The sequence below is a fragment of the Phocoena phocoena genome, chromosome 10 (genome assembly GCF_963924675.1).
Source record: "Phocoena phocoena chromosome 10, mPhoPho1.1, whole genome shotgun sequence".
Classification (NCBI taxonomy): Eukaryota; Metazoa; Chordata; class Mammalia; order Artiodactyla; family Phocoenidae; genus Phocoena; species Phocoena phocoena.
The window spans coordinates 97,376,866-97,386,925 of record NC_089228.1 but is presented as its reverse complement, the minus strand read 5'-3'; the positions used below and the strand labels follow the sequence as shown (position 1 = coordinate 97,386,925).

The window sequence follows — 10,060 nt, the reverse complement described above, 5'->3', positions numbered from 1 at the left end:
GAGGCCACTTCCTGGTCTGTTCTTGAAGGTGTGAACTCTGATTGCTGCGGGGACTGCCTCAGCCTGAACACCTGGACGGCTCAGACTTTCCTCTGCAAAGGCCGTCTTGCAATCGGATGAGAATCGCTATCACCATGACGCAGGGCTGTTCTACAGAAGCCGAGCCAGGAAGCAAGGCAAAAAGTGTGTCCTCTGGTCTCTAAGTGCTCTCTAAACCAGATGCCGGTTTCTCTCTTCCTTTCCTTCTCCCCCGTCCTTTCCTTCATCATGTTCCTTGTTCCTCTTCTCACCTCCCCTCCCCTTCTTCCTCTTTCCTCCCTCCTTCATTCATTCCTTCTTCACATTCCTTCAGTGTTGTTTTAGGCAGTTACGGTTTTTAGTATTTATCACGGGCATTATGTTGTATAAAAATCCAATGATTCTAGCTCTTGGGTTGGTCCTATTTTGTTGATGTAGTTTTTTTCCGGACACACAGGCTCAGCGGCCATGGCTCACGGGCCCAGCCGCTCCGCGGCATGTGCGATCTTCCCGGACCGGGGCGCGAACCCGTGTCCCCTGCATCGGCAGGCGGACTCTCAACCACTGCGCCACCAGGGAAGCCCTGTTGATGTAGTTTGACACGACATTTTAAGGAAACTTATTCAGTCAGAATAGTTACCTGTTTTTCCATGACCAACCCCCTTCCTCACTGCTTTTTAAAATGAGCAAAAGCCATTAAGATTATGAAACAGACTCTTAAGTTGGAAGAAGACACAGTATCCGAATCTTTACCTTTTTTTAAAAAAATATTTCAGAGAAAACTAAATCTGAAGTGTTCGATGACAGCACATCAGGAAATGGGATCTGACAGCTCAGGTTAACCAGACATGACTCTGAAAATCTCAGGGGCAAGGGACAGACTAGAGCCCCATCCCACAGTGAGGCCTCTCTCCTGTTCCCCAGGCTCGGGATGGCTGTCAAACACTGAAACCCCTTTTGCAGGCCCCTGAGGGATTGCTCCCAGCCAGCTGCCCATGTGTTTGAAGAATGGAAACGTGTTCACATTTGTGAACGATTCTGGGAGGTTTGGAGGACAGCTAAAAGCAGACGTGATAAAATCTTTGCCTTTCATGCAGCTGAGTTCCCACGATATCACTCACGCGTTTTACAATGATCCCCCCAAACTGCCCTGGAGAGGCCCACCCACTCAACACCTACTTTCCACTACCATACCCTGGAGGGAGCAGCTGACTATGGTAGGCTGAGGGGAGGCACGAGGTAGGGAACTCTAATTCGCTTATGGGAACTCTAAATCGTTATAAAAATTACTCCATAGCTTTTCCTGTGGGAGCCGCCGGGTTGAGAGAAGCGTGGCCTTCTCCTCTCCCCACCATGGCGTGTGCCCATCCACTGATATTAGTGTACTCTGAAAAGGGGGAGTCATCTGGCAAAAATGTCACTTTGCCTGCTGTGTTCAAGGCTCCCATTCGACCAGATATTGTGAACTTTGTTCACACCAACTTGCGCAGAAACGACAGACAGCCCTGTGCCGTCAGTGAATTAGCAGGTCATCAAACCAGTGCTGAGTCTTGGGGTACTGGCAGAGCTGTGGCTCGAATTCCCAGGGTTCGAGGTGGCGGCACTCACCGTTCTGGCCAGGGTGCTTTTGGAAATATGTGTCGCGGGGGCCGCATGTTTGCACCAACCAAGACCTGGCGACGTTGGCACCGCAGACTGAATACAATGCAGAAGCGATACGCCATCTGCTCTGCGTTGGCTGCCTCGCCTTTACCAGCGCTGGTCGTGCCTAAAGGTCATCGTATACAGGAAGTTCCTGAACTTCCTTTGGTGGCTGAAGATAAAGTTGAAGGCTACAAGAAGACCAAGGAGGCTGTTTTGCTCCTGAGGAAACTTAAGGCTTGGAATGATATCAAAAAGGTCTAGGCCTCGCAGCGAATGAGAGCTGGCAAAGGCAAAGTGAGAAACCGTTGCCGTATCCAGCGCAGGGGACCCTGCATCGTCTGTAATGAGGACAACGGTATCATCAAGGCCTTCAGAAACATCCCTGGAATTACTCTGCTTAACGTAAGCAAACTGAACATTTTGAAACTGGCTCCTGGGGGGCATGTGGGACGTTTCTGCATTTGGACTGAAAGTGCTTTCCACAAGTTAGAGGAGCTGTATGGCACTTGGCGTAAAGCTGCCTCCCTCAAGAGTAACTACAACCTCCCCGTGCACAAGATGCTCAATACAGACCTCAGCAGAACCTTGAAAAGCCCAGAGATCCAAAGAGCCCTGCGAGCACCACGCAAGAAGATTCATCGCAGTCTTGAAGAAGAATCCACTGAAAAACCTGAGAATCACGTTGAAGCTAAACCCATATGCTAAGACCACGCGCCGGAACACTCGTCTTCGCCAGGCCAGGAACCACAAAATCCGGGTGGAGAGGGCAGTAGCAGCACTAGAAGCCAGATCAGATGAGAAGGGGATTCCAGGCAAGAAGCCTGTGATGGGAAAGAAGGGAAAGGAGGCTGTTTGCGTTAAGAAGCTGAAGAAGCCAAAGAAGCCAAAGAAGCCTTTGGTGGGAAAAAAGACTGCAGTGACCAAGAAACCAGCAGCTAAAAAGAAGCCTGCTAAAAAGAAGCCCACAGCAAAGAAGCCCACAGAAAAGAAACCCACCACAGAGGAAAAGAAGGCTGCTGCATAAACTTAAATTTGTTTGTTCGGTAAAGGTCAAATCATTTTGGACAGCTAATTTTGAATAAAGGCCTGATGATCAAAAAAAAAAATTACTCCATAGAACAAATAATGAGACTGAAACTAAGTCAGGTGATGAGGAATCTGGGGGAACATTTGTAATCTGATTGCCACATATGAAGGTAGATATAAATGAACTAATAACCACAATGGTGAGTAATAATAGTAGCTCCTGTTTTTCAAACATTTAATATATGCCAGGTATTTGATACATATTAGCTAAAATTTTCACAACAGCCATGCAAGTTAGGTATTTCCCCCAATTTACAGAGGTGAAAACAGACTGAGCTCAAGAGTGGACCTGGGGACTTCCCTGGTGGTACAGTGGTTAAGGCTCCACTCTGCTGGCCAATGCAGGGGACACGGGTTCGAGCCCTGGTCCGGGAAGATCCCATATGCTGCAGAGCAACTAAGCCCATATGCCATAACTACTGAGCCTGCGCTCTAGAGCCCACGAGCCACAACTACTGAAGCCCCCACACCTAGAGCCCGTGCTCCGCAACAAGAGAAACCACTGCAATGAGAAGCCCGTGCACCGCAACGAAGAGTAGCCCCCGCTCGCCGCGACTAGAGAAAGCCCGCGCAGCAACCAAGACCCAACACAGCCTAAATAAATAAAATATTTTTTTTAAAAAAGTGGATCTGTTGTGTTTAACTTGAAGTAAGTTTGGTAACAACTGATCAGTGTTTTCACACCATTGTGGGGAAAGGTGTCTGAACTGGGACCGATGGGCTCCTTGTGGAGCTCACACTGCTTCTTGTGCTGGGACATATTTCAGGACACCAAGCTGACGAAGAAAGCAGGGGTTGATAGTATTTTGCATCCTAGGTAATAAACCTGAGGCTGTAGGCAGTTTCACTCAATTAAGGAGATGAAAGGGCTTTAGAGCAGAAAATCTTGCTGCAGTTTTGTTTCTGGGCCATTTCACCCCACACGGCTCTCTCATTTCATTCAGTGTCTGGTCGAATGGCGACTCCTTCCATGTTCCCCTAATTACTGAAGAGGAGGAAAGCCCCTGCTTTGTGGCGTCCTGATCTGATCTGTCTCCATCCTCTCACCGGCTCTGTGTTTTCTTTATAACACTTAGCATTACACAAACATTCACTGGCCGGTTACTGTCTGGGCGCTCCACCAAAACATAAGCTCCAAGAGGCCATTTTATCCCAATTCCAAGAACAATGTCTGGCACCTCATGGGCACTTAATGCTTAATGAATGTCTTGACAAAACTCTCATTCTTCTAAACCATCACAGTACTCACCTGATGCTTATTTCATATCACTTCGCATTCTTAGCCACATTTTTGTGTATACAATCTGGTTTCCAGTGTATTTTGAAAGATCCTTAACACTTGGTATATCATCAGGGTCTACTGGACCGAATTTTATTCTTTGAGGTTTTTTTTTTATACAAACCAAAAAATTTGTATATTTTAAAAGTAGAATAAAACTCATTCTATTTTGCAATTAAAATACAAGTTCAATGGACTCCTATAAATCTAAGGTACACTGTGAGATCTTAGTGATCTTACTTTTTCTGTATCTTAAAACATTTGCTGTTTAATCATTCTAGGAATTATCTCACAAATACGCAATCATTTCAATCTGTGCTAAAATATGAAAATGTGAGAACGACAGAATTGCCTAGAAGGACAATGCAGCAGCCACATAAGCCATCACTATCTTATCATCTTTCATTTTCACTCTACATGAAGTATTGCATCACTCTTTAAGAGGGTATAAAAAGTTTGGAGACATTTTCATAGCTTTTTAAAGCTTTCATTGAACACAAGTGAAAGTTTTCATGCTCTTAAGCTCTAATGATCACGTGGATCACCTGGGGATCTTGTGAGAGTGCTGGATTTCATTCAGCTGGCCTAGGATGGGGCCTGAGAGTCTGCATTCCTACTAAGCTCCCAGGTGTGCATGCGACCATGCTTGGATTGGAATGATCTAGACCACTGTCTCTTGAAATTTGTTTCAATTATAATCAAAGGCACATAAAAAAATACCTTATCATAAAAAAACCAAGTTTCGGCTTACTTTCTACAAAGGTACCAAGTATTTTATCGCATATTCTACTCTATGAAATTCAAACTTGCTGTATACTAGTTATGTCACCACGCATTTCACAGGCACTTTAGTAATTAACTGTCTCCACAAACCCATTATACAGTATCCACATTGCACAAACAGAAACAATCACTGGTTTGGTTGTATCCTTCCTTATATTTGCTATATCTGAATACAGTATTCTGAAAGTAGCCTACTAAGGGAAGAATGCAGAGAGACTGATGACCTCTCTTGATCAGGGTATTATATTTCTATTAAAGTATCAGAAAACTGCATTCACACATCACATCAGTTAGTCACTGTCAACATCACCAGGTACTTCTCATGTTAACTGCTGTCAAATTCAAGCTTTACCCATCCTATATTCATACAACTGAATTTTTTTTTTTTTACTTAATGGAATTTTAGACCTTTATCCCTTTTGAATTTATCTTCATTTTCATCCCCACCTTTGTACTGATAAGATTATCTAAACTCCTAAATAAATATTTATTTTCCCTTTGGTTTAGTCATTTTCAAAATGTCGGCACCTACCAATAAAGATGTTTAAAAAAAAAAGTCGGCACCTTTATTCACATTACTAATTAAAAGAAGTGGCATAGTCTGGGTGTCATGGACTGAATGTTTGTGTCTCTCATATTTATATGTTAAAGCCTTTACCCCCAATGTGATGGTATTTGTCAATAGGGCCTTTGGGAGATAATTAGATTTTGATGACCTCATGAAGGCGGGTCTTTATGATAGGATTAGTGCCCTTATGAGAAAGAGACCCCAGAGAATTTCTTCTTTCTCTCCCCCAGCCCTGTGAGGGCACAAGGAGAAGGTGGCTGTCTGCAAGCCTGGAAGAGGGCCTTCACCAGAAACCAGCCACAATGGCACCTGACTTCCAACTTCAGGTGACAGAACTAAGAAAATAAATTTCTACTGTTGAAGCCACCCAGTCTATGCTATTTCGTTAAGATAGCTTGAGCTAAGACACTGGGTAAAAGAAAGAAAAAAAATAGCCTTGAAGAATGCCTTTCTATAAGCCTTAAAGAATGACTTTTTACAAGAAAAAAAAAAATCATGGCTTGAAATCATCTAATGTAAAGTATGAGCTTCACATTATCTGATTTGGTTTAGATAAATAAATACTTTAACAAACAGCAATCTGCCTATGCATGTATAGGTACAAGTATATATAATGTAAATATAGGAAAAATTTTGGAAGGGCACACAAACTTAAGAATGATTATCACTGGGGAGGAAAGGAGAATGACAAGGGTAGTGGGAGAAGGCCAGGAGAGACTGTCTTTACCCTCTATATGTCTTATGTCTTAGTTTTTAATAAGGAATCATTAATAGTATATTAGTTGTGTAATTAAAATATTACAATTAAAAACTAAGGGAAACGTTAACGGAATGGTTACAGAGGAAAGTTGTATAAGTTCCTCCGTAAGTCTAAACAAACAAACAAAAAAACAATCACAATTCTTAATAGGTTGGTCTCTTCCTATTCATCTGAAATAAAAGATGAAATAGATGATATCATGACATTAAACGACTAGAAATGTTACTCTGTGAAATTCTTGTCTAAGTACATGACAAGTAACTTAAATTTTCATCAAATATGTATTTTATTATTTTGTATTGATACAAACAGATTAGTCATTACTGTAATCAGCCCAAGGCCAGTTTTTGAAAAGAAAAAATTGACAAACCTTTAGCTAGGCTAACTCAGGAAAAAAAAAAAAAAAGAGAACTCAAAATCAGAAATGAAAGACAGACATTACAACTGCTATCACAGAAATAACAAAGAATCATGCAAGACTACTATGAACAATTTACACCAAGAAACTGAATAACCTAAAAGAAATGGACACATTCCTAGAAACAACCAATACTGAATAAAAGAAATCTGAACAGACTAGTTATGAGTGAAGAGCTTGAATCAGTAATCAAAACCCCCAAAATACAGAGAAGCCCAGGACCAGATGGTTTCACCGGTGAATACTGCCGAACATTTAGAGAATAATTAATGCCAATTGCTCTCAAACTTTTCCAAAAAATGGAGAGAATACTTCCAAGCTCATTTTATAAGGCCAGCATTGTCCTGATACCAAAGCCAGATAAAGACACTAAAAGATCACAGACCAATACCCATGATGAATATAGATGTAAAAATTCTCTATAAAATGTTAGCAAACTGAACACAACAGCACATTAAAATAATCATACATCACGACCAAGTGGGAATTGTCCCTGAGATGCAAGGATGATTCAACATATGCAAGTCAATAAATGTGGCACACCACATTAATATTAGAATGAAAGATAAAAATCATATAACCAGGGGCTTCCCTAGTGGCGCAGTGGTTGAGAGTCTGCCTGCCAATGCAGGGAACGCGGGTTCGTGCCCCAGTCTGGGAAGATCCCACATGCCGCGAGTGGCTAGGCCCGTGAACCATGGCCGCTGAGCCTGCGCGTCTGGAGCCTGTGATCCACAATGGGAGAGGCCACAACAGTGAGAGGCCCGCATACGGCCAAAAAAAAAAAAAATCATATAACCATCCCAATAGATGCACAAAAAGCATTTGACAAAATACAACATACTTTTATAACAAAAACACTCAACAAATTGGGTATAGGAGAAACATACCTCAACATAATTTAAAGGCTATATATGACAAACCCACAGCCAACATCATACTCAATGGTGAAGGGTTGAAAGCTTTTCCTCTAAAATCAGGAACACGGCAAGGGTGCCCACACTCACCACTCTTATTGAGCATAGTACTGGAAGTCCTAGCCAGAGCAGTAAGGCAAGAAAAATGAAATAAAAAGGCATCCAAATTGAAAAGGAAGAAGTCTTTGTTTTCAGATGATCTGATCTTATATATAGAAAATCCTAAAGACCCACCAAAAAACTCTAGAACTGATGAATTCAGTAAAGTTGCAGAATAATCAACATATGGAAAACAGCTGCCTTTCTCTACACTAACATCTAAACATCTGAAAAAGAAATAAAACAATTCCATTCATTTTAGCATCAAAAACAATAACATACTTATGAATAAATTTAACCAAAGAGATGAAAGATCTGTACACTGAAGACCACAAGACTCTGATGAGAGAAACTTCTCTGATGAGAAGACACAAATAAAGATACCCCACATTCATGGATAAGAATTAATATTGTTAAAATGTCTATGCTTCCCCCAAAGCCATTTACAGATCCAATGCAATCCATATCAAAATTCCAATGACATTTTTTTCACAGAAGTAGAAAAAAAGCCTACAATTTGTATAGAATGACAGAAGATCTTCAATGGCTACAGCAATCCTGAGAAAGAAGATGAAAACTAGAGGCATCACATGTCCTGATTTCAAACAAAAATATAGCTACAAAGCTATAGTAATCAAAACAGTATGATACCAGCACAGAAACAGACACATAGACCAATGGAGCAGAATTGAGAACCCAGAAATAAACTTTCAGATATGTGGTCAACCAACATCTGACAAGGGAGCCAAGAATACTCAATGGGGAAAAGACAGTCTCTTCAATAAACAGTGTTGGGAAAAATGAATAACCACATGCAGGAGAGTGAAATTGGACCCCTTTCTTACACAAATCACAAAAATTAACTCAAAATGGAATAAAGATTTAAATATAAGACCCCAAACCACAAAATTCCTGAAAGAAAACACAGGGAAAAAGCTCCTTGACATTTGTCTTAGCAGTGATTTTTTGGATATGATGCCAAAAGCACAAGCAAGAAAAGCAAAAATAAGTGGGACTACGTCAAACTAAAAAGCTTCTGCACCGCAAAAGAAACAATCAACAAAATAAAAGGGCAACTTACAGAAAGGAAGAAAATATTTGCAAATCATATATCTGGTAAGGGGTTAATATCCAAAATATATAAAGAACTCATACCACTCAGGGACTTCCCTGGTGGTCCAGAGGTTAAGAATCCGCCTTCCAATGCAGGGGACGTGGGTTTGATCCCTGGTCGGGGAACGAAGATCCCACATGCCACTGGGCAGCTTAGCCCATGCACCACAGCAACTACAGAGCCCACGCACCGCAACTAGAGAGAAACCCGCGCACTGCAATGAAAGATCCTACATGCCACAACTAAGACTGGATGCAGCCATAAACAAACAAATATTAAAAAGAACTCATACAACTCAATAGTAAAAACAAAACAAAACCAAAAGACAACAACCTGATTAAAAAATGGGCAGAGGAACTGAACAGACATTTTTCCAAAGACGACATACACATGGCCAACATGTATATGAAAAGATGATCAACATCACTAATCAGAAATGTGAAACCATAATGAACTATCATCTCACACCTGTTAGAATGGCTGTTGTCAACAAGAGTTAAAAAAAAAAGTGTTGACAAAGATATGAAGAAAGGAAACCCTTGTTCACTGTTGGTGGGAATGTAAATTGGTGCAGCCACTGTGGAAAAGAGTATGGAGGGTCCTCAAAAAATTCAAAATAGAACTACCACATGATCCCGGAATCCTACTTCTAGATATATATCCAAAGGAAATGAAAACAAGATCTCAAAGAAATCTGTGCCCCCATGTTCACTGCAGCATTATTTACAAAGGCCAATATATGGAAACAATCTAAGCATTCATCAATGGGTGAACAGATAAAGATGTAACAACACACGCACACGCACACACACGAATATCAGCCATGAGAGAAAAGAAAATCCTACTGTTACAGCAACTCAGATGAACCTTGAGGATGTTAAGCTAAGTGAAATAGGCAGAGAAAGACAAATACATTGAATATAAAAAAGCTGAATCATAGAAACAGAGCAGAGTGGTAGCCACCAGGGGCTGGGAGGTGGGGGAAATTGGGAGACACTGATTAAAGGGTACAAACTTCCGGTTATAAGATTATTAAGTTCTGAGGATCTAATACACAGCATCGTGAATACTGTTAACAATACTGTATTTTATAGTACCTGAAAGTTGCTAAGAGTGTGGATCTTAAATGTTTTCACCACAAAAAAGAAATGGTAATTATGTGATGAGACAGTGTTAGCTAATGCTACAGTGATAATTTGTTTTTTGCAATAAATGTGTCAAATCATATTATACACCTTAAACTTACACAATGTTATATGTCAATTATATCTCAATAAAGCTGGAAAAAATAGTAATCAGCACAACTCTCAAGAGTAATTGGCAGTGTTTGGTTAAATCTTGAGTCTTATATTACATGCTCTAAGCTAACAAAAT

At 41.0% G+C, this 10,060-nt stretch overlaps 1 pseudogene; it reads left to right on the top strand.

Annotated features, from left to right (window-relative positions):
* Positions 1 to 1,335: 1,335 nt before the first annotated feature.
* Positions 1,336 to 2,686, top strand: LOC136129483 (large ribosomal subunit protein uL4 pseudogene; annotated as a pseudogene).
* The last annotated feature ends 7,374 nt before the right edge of the window (positions 2,687 to 10,060 follow it).